This window comes from Podarcis gaigeae, assembly GCF_964106915.1.
Source record: "Podarcis gaigeae genome assembly, chromosome: 8".
Taxonomy (NCBI): Eukaryota; Metazoa; Chordata; class Lepidosauria; order Squamata; family Lacertidae; genus Podarcis; species Podarcis gaigeae.
The window spans coordinates 81940581-81952766 of record NC_139684.1 but is presented as its reverse complement, the minus strand read 5'-3'; the positions used below and the strand labels follow the sequence as shown (position 1 = coordinate 81952766).

The 12186-nt window shown below is 46.6% G+C and overlaps 1 long non-coding RNA gene across 1 annotated transcript in view; it reads left to right on the top strand.

Moving 5' to 3' along the window:
- LOC310851866 overlaps window positions 1-12186 on the top strand; it is a 151084-nt gene that overhangs the window by 33765 nt on the left and 105133 nt on the right. The gene's annotated exons all lie outside the window — the stretch shown is intronic.

Genomic DNA, 12186 nt, shown 5'->3' with positions numbered 1-12186 from the left:
GCTTATAGCTCTGTGGCTACTGCTGTTGATCTCTTGCAGTGCATTCCTAACCATTTCTACTCCGAATGTGTGCTGCTGAACTCAGTTCATTTGCACTGGCTTAGGTATGTTTGTTAAACCACTTTGGAGGCAAAGTACTAAAAGGCTGCGTATAGGTTTCTCATGTAAACAGGGAGGCAAGGGTTTCGCATTCCATAAATCCAGATACTCCTGGTGCTTCTGTATCCGGAAGAAGGATCTGGCAATAGGAACATAATAAGAGCTATTCTGGATCAGGCCATAGACCATCTGCCCCAGCATCTTGCAAGCAGGGCCTACTTGTGCTATCCTGCAACTGAATGAATGAATTTACTTTATTACGGTCACAGACCAGCGTAATTCCTGCAGTTGGTCTTCTGCTTCTGTCTAATCTTCTATTTAAGCCAGACATGTTGATGCCCACTGTAACATCTCACGGGAGCAAATTCCTCGTGGCATTTTCATTCTCGGGGCACTTTCTTTATAACTTATTTAGAATTTGGGGTTGGTGCAGGATTTCAAGCCTATTTCATCATTGCAAAGTGGCAGAGTGGGTGCCATTTTCTACCCTGCAAGCATTTTCTGCAGCCCACACTTCCTGACCTCCACGAAGTCTTCCCCTGGGTTTTGACTGACGCATGGGCACCCAGGGACCAGCAATTTATAGAATGAAAGACACTCATGAACCCCTCTGTGCCACCTCAGAAGGAAAAGTCCTTGCATCAAGAACCCTGCACCACACCTGAGAGTTTCACTGGGAGCCTTCTCTCCCCTCTGATAATTTTAAAGCGCCGTTTCTTTCCTCGTTAACTGATGCAGAATGGTGGGTGGAAATGAAGGGGTGTTTGCGTTGAATTTTCAGCACAGTTCTAGTGTCAGGCCGTTGCCGCAGGCCAGGAAGCGGCAGGACCAGGAAAGGAGCCGACCACAGAAAGGAGTAAGCTGGACCGCAAGCAGAAGTTGGTTACTTAGGGGGCCATTCTTCCCGTAGGGAAAGGCCCCGGGGAAGCCAGGCTCCGGTCCGCCCACCTGCTTAAACTTTCCACGTGGATCAACTGTTAAGTCACGCTGGATCTCTGCGGCCTTCGCAGCTGCCTCCTGGCTTGGCTGCTTCGGATCTTGGCTTGGCGGAAAGCCGGCCCCTACCTGGAAGGCGTTTTCCAGGTCACTGCCCTCCTTCCCCAAAGCGGCTGTCTTGCTTTGCTGTGCCGGCCGGCTGGCTGGCTGGCTGGCTGCCCAGGGGGGCTTGCCTCCGCTCGGTCTAATCAAGGGTGAAAGTACAGGAACTGCAGAACCTTCCCGGATTCCTCGGCCTGCTCCGGATCCCGGAAAGCATGTCCGTTTCCCAGCATCCTCCTCACCCAGGAAGGATGCCAGCGACAGGACCACCTGGGTGCGGCCCCTGCAGGGCGGAGTGCTGGGTAGAGGAGAGCAGTGCAGCTGAATGGCGTCACCAACTCGCAAGTGGTGCACATCCCAGGTGGAGCCGGGTGCTCAGCGGGGTGCAGAGAGCTGGTGCTGAAAACTGCATCCCTGTGCCATGTTTCACATTCAAAGATGGAGTTCCCTGTAGGGTAGGATTCCCTCAACGTGTACAGCTTCTGCCAGCAATGAAAACGCACCAAATATTTTCATTTGGGGGAAAAACACAGAATCCTTTCTGCTAGGTATCATGTCAGAGGAAATAAAAAGAATGGTCAGACCAATGTGGGTTCGGATAGCTGGTCCAATTTTACTTTGATAGATCCCTAACCAGAGTATAGAGGGTGTCAGGGGAGGGTTAGTACCTCTGGTGGGGCACACATCCTGCTCCTTCTGGGGTCGTTTGCCCCCCTTTGGTCCGCACCCTGCATTCAGCTCTCACCTCGGGACCTGAGAGATCTGCATTGGCTCCCAGTACGTTTCCGAGCACAATTCAAAGTGTTGGTGGTGACCTTGAAAGCCCTAAACGGCCTTGGTCCAGTATACCTGAAGGAGCGTCTCCAGCCCCATCATTCAGCCCGGACACTGAGATCCAGCTCCGAGGGCCTTCTGGTGGTTCCCTCATTGCGAGAAGTGAGGTTACAAGGAACGAGGCAGAGGGCCTTCTCGGTAGTGGCGCCCGCCTTGTGGAACATCCTCCCATCAGGTGTCAAGGAAATTAACAACTCTGACTTTTAGAAGACATCTGAAGGCAGCCCTGTTTAGGGAAGTTTTTAATATTTAATGCTGTATTGTTTTTAACATTTGATTGGGAGCCACCCAGAGTGGCTGGGGAGACTCAGCCAGATGGGCGGGGTATTATTATTATTATTATTATTATTATTATTATTATTATTATCACCACCTGTGGCTCCTAGAAGCTGTCAACAGGCGACAGCAGCCACAACCGAGGAACGGTCTGACTGGCCTGCTAAACCAGGTGAGGGTAGCCGATGGGTTTCAGTGTGTTAGGGTTTTTCTCTAACTCCGATGGATTAAGCAGACAAAACCAAAAGTGGGTCAAACGGTCAAAAAGGCAGTTTCCTCACGTGCTGTCAAGGGACGTGCAGGGCAGATGGGGCTCGTCCACCTGGGAAGAAAGCGCATTTAGGAGAAGGAAAACTCTGATCCTGAAATATACTCAGAGTTGAGTGTGACCCCTAACTTTCTTGTGATCTCAAGGGCAGTGGCGTAGCGTGGGGGGTGCAGGGGGGGCCGGCCGCACCAGGCGCAACATCTGGGGGGGGCACTCACACTCGCAGCTCTCTGCCCCTACCTGGCTCACACCAGACCAGACCAGGCAGCAGCAAGAAGAAGCTGGCAGCGGCGGCAGGTTAGGGGTTAGGGGGCGCAAATTACTTGCCTTGCCCCGGGTTAGGGGGCAGTGGCGTAGCGTGGGGGGTGCAGGGGGGGCCGGCCGCACCGGGTGCAACATCTGGGGGTTAGGGAAATCCACAGGTTAGGGGGCGCAAATCCACGGGTTAGGGGGCACAAATCCATGGGTTAGGGGGCGCAAATTACTTGCCTTGCCCCGGGTGCTGACAACCCACGCTACGCCACTGCTCAAGAGTGGCAAGGTTTAGTGTTAATCAGGCAAAAAATAATAATATTTTGATCGACAAAAATACAATTCATTGTCCAGAAGATTTTGGTGGGATTTTTTATAGCCAACTTAGGTCTGAGTCGGCCCACTGAAATTAACAGACTTGAGATCATATCAGAGATTTTACTTGGAGTATGATTTAGTCAGATACAACCCAACTAATTACACATTAAAATGACTTTTAATACATGTCCTTGTTTTTGTTGTAACAACTGCAGGGGAATGACGATGCTCTCTCTAAAAATGATGCCTGCTGTGACTCAGACACGCATTATTCAAAAGCAAATAAAAGCGAGTAAGAAACCATTTATATTCTCATATTCGAATTTACGAGGAGATCTTTGGACTTGAATTTGTTCGAACTCTGGTTTGTATATGTTTGGGACTTGATTCTAATGGAAAAACTAACCGGCAAAGTATGTGAAAGAAGAAAACACAATAAACTCAATGGTTTTTCCAACACTTGGTTAGACTTCATCACGTACATGTGCATGTAAACCACCAAAAGCTTATGGGGATCTGTGGGGAGATGTTTTTGTTTTGTAACCAAGGTGATCTTCACTCCTTTTTCTTCGTAAATGTTGGTATCAAGTGGTTATGTCCATGTTTTGTTAGGGTTGGGTAGAGAGGGGTTGAGGGGTGAAAAGAGGGGAAACTAAGTGCTATTAAGATTTTCAAATTTCAAAATCAGGAAACATACCTTTAATAAATATTCAAATATATGCAGATTTAATTAATGGACTAAGACTACAAAACACATATATTGGAGGTTTTTAAGCAGAGATTGGATGGCCATCTGTCATGGATGCTTTAGTTGAGATTCCTGCATCACTCGGGGTTGGACTAGATCAGGGGTCAGCAAATTTTTTTCAGCAGGGGGCCAGTCCACTGTCCCTCAGACCTTGTGGAGGGCAGAACTATAAAAAGGTAAAGGGACCCCTGACCATTAGGTCCAGTTGTGACCGACTCTGGGGTTGCGGCGCTCATCTCGCTTTACTGGCCGAGGGAGCTGGCGTACAGCTTCTGGGTCATGTGGCCAGCATGACTAAGCCGCTTCTGGCGAACCAGAGCAGCGCACGGAAACACCGTTTACCTTCCCGCCAGAGCGGTACCTATTTATCTACTTGCACATTGACATGCTTTCAGACTGCTAGGTTGGCAGGAGCAAGGACTGAGCAACAGGAACTCACCCTGTCGCGGGGATTCGAACCACCAACCCTCTGATCGGCAAGTCCTAGGCTCTGTGGTTTAACCCACAGCGCTACCTGTGTCCCTTAGGGCCGGACTATTTTTGGGGGGGACAATGAACGAATTCCTATTCCCCACAAATACCCCAGAGATGCATTTTAAATAAAAGCACACATTCTACTCATGTAAAAACACCAGGCAGGCCCCACAAATAACCCAGAGATGCATTTTAAATAAAAGGGCATATTCTACTCCTGTAAAACCACGCTGATTCCTGGACCATCCGCGGGCCGGATTTAGAAGGTGATTGGGCTGGATCCGGCCCCCGGGCCTTAGTTTGCCTACCCAGGGACTAGATGCTCCTTAGGAGTTGCTTCCAATTCTAGGATTCTTCCACTCTATATTGGTGGGTAAGCCAAAGGACTTGCTTTCACATAGGATCACACTGCACAGCTTTAAAAATTCATTTCACCGGGCAATAATATTAAAGGTAAAGGGACCCCTGACCATTAGGTCCAGTCGTGGCCGACTCTGGGGTTGCGGCACTCATCTTGCTTTATTGGCCGAGGGAGCCAGTGTACAGCCTCCGGGTCATGTGGTCAGCATGACTAATCCGCTTCTGGCGAACCAGAGCAGCGCACGGAAACACCGCTTACCTTCCTGCCGAAGTGGTACCTATTGATCTACTTGCACTTTGACGTGCTTTTGAACTGCTAGGTTGGCAGGAGCAGGGACCGAACAACGGGAGCTCACCCCGTCACGGGGATTCGAACCCCAGACCTTCTGATCGGCAAGTCCTAGGCTCTGTGGTTTAACCCACAGCGCCACCCGCGTCCCTATCGCAATAATATTGGGTTGTAGCTAATGCTATTCTTACTCAGAGTAGACTTGTTGAAATTTAGGGACACAGCGAACTGAGGTTCATTCAGTTCAGTAGACCTACTCTTGAGTAGAACATCTTTGGAGACCCACGTCCCGGCCGCCTTGATATTCGGCTACTTGTCTTCCAAAGCTTGTTCTACAACGCTTTGATTTTTGGAAACTCAAACTCCCGTAAGATCCAATCGGCAAACAGTGCACAGCAGTAATAAAAAATCTCTAGCCTTTGCACTATTTTGGGAGGGTATTCTGACTCTACGGTCTGAGGCTTACGTGCGGCTCTCTGTCTACTGATATTGGAAGGGATCCCGGGGCTAAAATCCTATGCACACATATTTTGAAGTCAGAATTACTTCTGAGTAAACATGCACAGAACTGGGCTGCGAATGTCCAAAGCTTTCCGAAAGCAAAGGCCATAAATCGCCGGGTAAAAACAGTGTTTGTCTATGAGATGGAAAGTATAGGTAAATATTCATGGTGTTTGATTAGTGGATTCATACATATTCATAATTTAAGCCTATTGCAGAGTTCAGCTGGTTGGAAGCATGAAACAAGAGGATATAAGTTCCCTACTAGGTTCTGTGGGTGATCTCTGATGATCTACATAAAGACCTAACTTCTCCAGGGTCCGATCACCTATGAATTTATGGGTGGGGAAGACATTTGATTCAGTTCCACATTCACAATACAATTCAAAACAGCCAATCTTCAAAATTTGCTCTTCTCCAAATTTTGCAGTGCAGTTCTCTGGCCATGTAGTGTGTTCAAAAATACATATGCCAGGGTAAAATGTGCAGTTGGAAATGCATTTATTAGTGAAAATAACATACAAAAATGTGCTATATTTGGGGGAATTGCTTGCAAAAATGTATCTATTGGGGGAAATTGCTTGCAGAAATGTTAATATTAGTCAAAACTACATACAAAAATATGGTTATTGGGATAAATTTGTACAAAAATTATGATGAATTTTCATGAGGATTTTTTTATTCTTTTTGCAGATTGTTGGAGAAACTTACTGATTTTAAGATGGGGAAAATGAGAAACTTGGAGATCCGAAACGTGACCTTCCTTAAGACCGTGATATGTCGCTCCTCTACAATAAAAAGTTAAGGCACAACGGGTCATGAGATCTTATGCATGTCTACTCAGAAGTAAGCCCTACTGAGTTCAATGGAGTGTGCTCCCTGGGAAATGTATATTGGATTTCAAGCCTCCCTACGTCATTTACGAAGCTTAACTTCAGAAGTTGGCTATTCTTCCCCCATGTCTCTGTTATATATGGAAAAGCAGCCTTCAGTGGTCTTAATTTGGTTTTACAATCTCTGAAGTGCAAGCCTTAACATATTTTGCTATAGATTCAGCTTTACTTGTTAAACTACATTATCCTTTCAACAGAGGCAATAGCTGTGAATTATTTATAAAAAGCTGATCTCAATTTGTAAAAATTATTCATACACACACACACACACACACACACACACACACGTATATGTATATGTATATGTATACACACACACACACACATGGCAATGCAAGTAAAGAGACCTGAATATTTCGAAGGCAGAATTTTCTTTCCCCATATCGCTGTCTGATATTAAAATATACAAAATGTAAACATGTCAAATTATTATTAAAAGAGGGTTGCTGTTCTGGCTCTGCCCAGCAGGGGTCACCAAAGCCACAGGTTTGGAAAAGCTAATGGCGGCCATTGAATGGCATTTTCTTGCCATGGCACTGCCATCAACCCCTTTTGCCCCGGGACATTAAATTCACTCCCCATGGAGTAGAGGCCAGGCCCTGTTTCTATCTTGGAAGCCTGGCAATCAGCACCTTTCTGCTCAGACTGCTGTGTATTCATTTCTGTCCCAGTGTCGGTGTTCTCTGGGTTAGCTCTGTCTGTAGAACATGAAACCCTTAATCTCAGGGTCCTGTGTTCGAGTCCCACGTTGGGCAAAGGATTCCGGCATTGGCAGGGGGTTGGGCTAGATGACCCTTGTGATCCCTTCCAGCTGCGATTCTACGATTCGTCCGACAGCCCTCTTAACCGCATCCCAATTTGACCGGCCAATTGCCTTTTCTTAAATTTGCTTCTGAAGTCTCGCCTTTCCCCATGGGGGAGTCAAAAGCAGGAAAAATGGAGACTTTAGCCCCAAAGCCAGGAATTCTCCCTTTTCCAGCAAGTAGCTGTTGGAAACTATTGAATTTGCTACCACAAAGGGTTACTACACACACAGAGATATATATATATGTTTTTTTAACATAACATTTTCAACAATTATTAAACATACTTTTATATCTTATACAATTTTTTTTGACTTCCACCAATCACATCTGAAAATTTTCCAATCTGTTCACTTAATTTACATTTCTTACTTTCACCATTAAATTTAAACATCATAACTAATATCTCTCTTCTTTCTCTTCTTTGAAATATTTCATATATTTCTCCTTACAAAACTTCTTGTAGTCCTACTCGCGTACGTTGCTCTTCAAATAGTTTGTATATTTCTTCCAATCTTCTGCAAATCTCTGGTCCCGCAGGTTTCAAATCCTTCCTCTCATTTTATCCAATTCTGCGTAGTCCATTAATTCTGTCTGCCATTTTCCTTTTGTCGGTATTTCTTCTTGCTTCCATTTCTGGGCCAACAATTCTCTTGCCGCTGTTGTTGCGTATAAAAACAATTTAATATCCTGTGTATTAGTATCCTCAATTATAATACCAAGTAAAAATGCTTCTGGTTTTTTAAAGAATGTATATTTCAACACCATTTTCATCTCATTATATATCATTTTCCAGAAGTTTTTTACTTTCTTACATTCCACAAAGGGTTACTTTAAAGGGGGGATTAGACAAAATGGTGGGGAGACTAAAGCTCCGAGGGAACAACTCCTGGGGAACAACAGTGTGCGGTGGTGGTGGTGGGGAGAGTTATGGCCTTCCAGAGGGCCACATTTAGCCCAAGGTTCCCCCATCTCCGCAATAAAGCAGCTAAGCTTCCATCTCCATCCTGTGATCTCACCACTAGCTCATCCTGCCCTCCCAAACCTCGGGGATAATGACTCAGGCTGTGTACGCGCTATAAAGCACATTCGAAGCACATTTCCCCCCCTCAAAGAATTCTGCGATTTGTAGTTTCAGGATTACTGGGAATTGCAGCTCTGTGAGGGGCAAATGACAAAACCCAGAATTCTTTGAGGGGCAAAGTGCGCTTTGAATGTGCTTTAAAGGGAGACTTAGTTGACTCTTCTTTCAAAATCTTCCTCTTGGCCCACTGGACTCAGGCCAGGCCCTGAGGTCCATCTCTCACCCCACATGCAAACCGGAAACAATCTTTTCTTTTTGAGCTTCCCTCTCTGCAATCTCTTTCTCCCTTGGGACTTTTTAATTTCATTTTTTAACAATGCTTTCCCAGGTTCTCTTTGGATTTTAAGGTGCTTTTCTCTGAGTCTCTCAGAGCAGCAGGTTGGGAACGGAACAGGACGTCGATTCTTAAGGCGAAAGGACCGAGCTGATAGCAACACTTCCGCAGCATAGTGCAATGTGCAAGCCAGACGCAGGCCCTCGCCGTGTCTCGATTTTTATTTTTTTTATTTTTACAAACAGGGAAGAAATGCAAAAGGCAGTGGCACGAAACCAACTGAGGTATTCTGCAGCGGAGACTCCTCCGTTTCTGAACGAGAATGAGGAGCGATGGAGCCGGGCTAGAAATAGGCGATTGCAGGCCCAGGATGAGGAGAGAGAGAGAGAGAGAGGAGCTGTCCTTTTATAGCCGGTGCCCCGCAAAAGTGCCGTGAATCTGCAGCCCAAAATGGGATCTGGCCACATGTAACGTGGCTTGGGTTCGTTCTGGGCGTAATACAATGCCAGCCTCCCTCTGTCCGACGCAGCTGCTCCGAAATAGCTCAGGAGCTGCCACGGCTTGGCATGCGGTGGGGCGTCTTGAATTGGGTAATATGGGGGGTGGCGTGTCTGAACACACACACACACACACCCCAGGAGGGCTAAGATGAGAAGCCAGCCCTCTGGTATCTGGTTACAGGCCGAAGCCGCAAAAAGGAATCCTGGATATATGGTGGGCAAGGGCTGAGAGCTATCGTCACAGCTCTGTCCCTGAACTTATTCCTCCTGGTTTATTTATTTTTATTTATTTTTTAGGAAGGGCTCTCCCACCCCATTTTACCCTCACAACAACCCTGTGAGGTAGTTTCGGCTCAGTGATTCATGGCCGACGGGGGATTTGGGATCCCCAAAAAGTTTTTGAAATGAGGCTGCATTTTAATGTTGTATTTCGATCTTGTTTTTAAGTTGTATTTCAGTCAATTTGTTTTATATTTAGTGTTAGCCACCCTGAGCCCCGTCTTGGCTGGGGAGGGCGGGGTATAAATATAAATTTTTATTATTATTATTATTTGCAACCCCGAGGCCACGTTTGCACCATGCACATACAAAAAGCACTATTACGTCACTTTTAGCAGCCATGGCTTCCCTCAAAGAAATCCCGGGAACTGTAGTTTTCCAGAGGCACCGCCCCCCCTCACAGAGCTACAATTCCCAGAGTGGTTTAACAACCAATGCCTCTTCCCAGGGAGCTCTGGGGAACCGTATTTCTGCGAGGGGAATAGCGGACTCCCAACTGGCAAAACTATAACTCCCAGGATTAATTTGCAGGAAAGCCATGGTATAACAGTGCTATAAACGTACACTGTGGATGTGGCATTGTGGGCCAAGGGTGGAGGAGGCTGAAATTTTACCTCAGCTAGGAATTTGGGAGGTGAGATTGGGCGAGCCATTTTCTCTCGGTAATACGGAGATAGTGGCAGTGGCCTGCCTGACAGGGTTAGTTGAAGGATGTGCGGGAGAAGGACTCACACACTGTATAAATGCACGGAACTGGGATAGCTCATTCAGCAGAGCACGAGATTCTTAATCTCAGGGTTGCGAGTTCGAAATTCCTGCATTGCAGGGGGTTGGACTAGATGACCCGTGGGTCCCTTCCAAGTTTACAAGTCTATGGTTCTGTGCTAAATAGTGTTATTAATAATTAGCAGCAGTGCATTGTGCTCTGCAGACTTTAACATACTAGCCCTCACAAGAAGAGCCTTGTCAAGCCAGCTTCCTGTTAACCATATTTTGTGGTGAGGGAACGGAGATAGTGTTATTGTTGCTTTTCAACTCCCCATCTCTCTATCCCCTACTTTGTGTAACACGTTGCCTGATTATGAGGTCTGAGGGAATGGGGAAAAAGCTTTGCTGCTATTTTGTGACAATTTGGGTGGTCCTGATAAAGTTATTGCACTTAGGACAGCAGGGCGGCTCAGTCAGAATAAGTGGCCATGTTGATGCCCACTGTAACATCTCATGGGAACAAATTCCTCGTGGCATTTTCATTCTCGGGGCACTTTCTTTATAACTTATTTAGAATTTGGGGTCGGTGCAGGATTTCAAGCCTATTTCATCATTGCAAAGTGGCAGAGTGGGTGCCATTTTCTACCCTGCAAGCATTTTCTGCAGCCCACACTTCCTGACCTCCACGAAGTCTTCCCCTGGGTTTTGACTGACGCATGGGCACCCAGGGACCAGCAATTTATAGAATGAAAGACACTCATGAACCCCTCCGTGCCACCTCAGAAGTAAAAGTCCTTGCATCGAGAACCCTGCACCACACCTGAGAGTTTCACTGGGAGCCTTCTCTCCCCTCTGATAATTTTAAAGTGCCGTTTCTTTCCTCATTAACTGATGCAGAATGGTGGGGGGAAATGAAGGGGTGTTTGCGTTGAATTTTCAGCACAGTTCTAGTGTTAGGCCGCTGCCGCAGGCCAGGAAGCGGCAGGACCAGAAAAGCAGCAGACCACAGAAGGGAGTAAGGTGGGTCAGGGTGGAATGGGCCCTGTGTCCACAGGTGGGAAGTGGGTCAGGATCTCAGCACTGCAGAAAAAAAATCCGGGGCGTGATGATTCTGGTATGGGGAACTTGCAGCATCCGAAGAAGTGTGCATGCACACAAAAGCTCACACCAATAACAAACATAGTTGGTCTCTAAGGTGCTACTGGAATGAATTTTTTTATACTGTGGTCCTCTAGTTGTTGGTGAGCTCCAGTCTCCATCAGTGCCAGCCAGCATATCTGACAGTGAAGAACGATGGGAGCTGCAGGGCATCAGATTCCTGGCCACTTTTCTAAACCATGTTCATGGTATGATGGGTGATATGCAACAGGAGTTCAGTGGGGGCTCTTTCCCACTTTCTGTCTACTGAAGGATGGGGTAGAGATAGATTCAAATAAATATATCAAATAGACAAAACGCATCTGGGATAGCTCCGTCAGTGGAGCACGAGACTCTTAATCTCAGGGTCGTGGGTTCAGGCCCCACGTTGGGCAAAACGATTCCTGCATGGCAGGGGGTTGGGCTAGATGACCCTCGGGGTCCCAACCCTACGATTGTAGGATTCTATGACTCCTCCCCTGTCACGGACCAATCTTTGTTTTTGCAATTATTATCATTTCACTCTTGATTCAGGAAACTTAAGGCATTGGTGTCAGTCTCCTGATCAGGCCCCACGTAGGCCGAGACCTGCTTAGTTTTGGCTATGTAAATTTCTGTGGCAATGACTCAAAGTAACTTACAGGAACAAACATTAAACCCAGATATAGAAACAGGAACAAAATAAGAACCTAAAAGGCTCCTCCGCGATAATGTATAAATGACTGGAGTTGGATTTTTTAGGGGCTTCCAGCAATAAAGAAAAGGACTCATTCCCCTCAGGACCTGAGTAGCCACAAATAGTCCTCACCTGCCAGAGGAATAAAGAGGAGGACACTTCCCCAAACTGTAGATTTTGGGTCCCAGGGGTCATCTAGTCCAACCCCTGCAATGCAGGCATCATTTTGCCTACATGGGATTCGAACCCATGACCCAGACAAGGGTCTTGGGAACCGAAGCAAGGAGTAAGGAGCCACAAATGCGGCCACCGAATATTCTGTAATACCCTTTTATAAAATAAAAAAATTGAATAGGATGTAAAAGTATGTTTAAT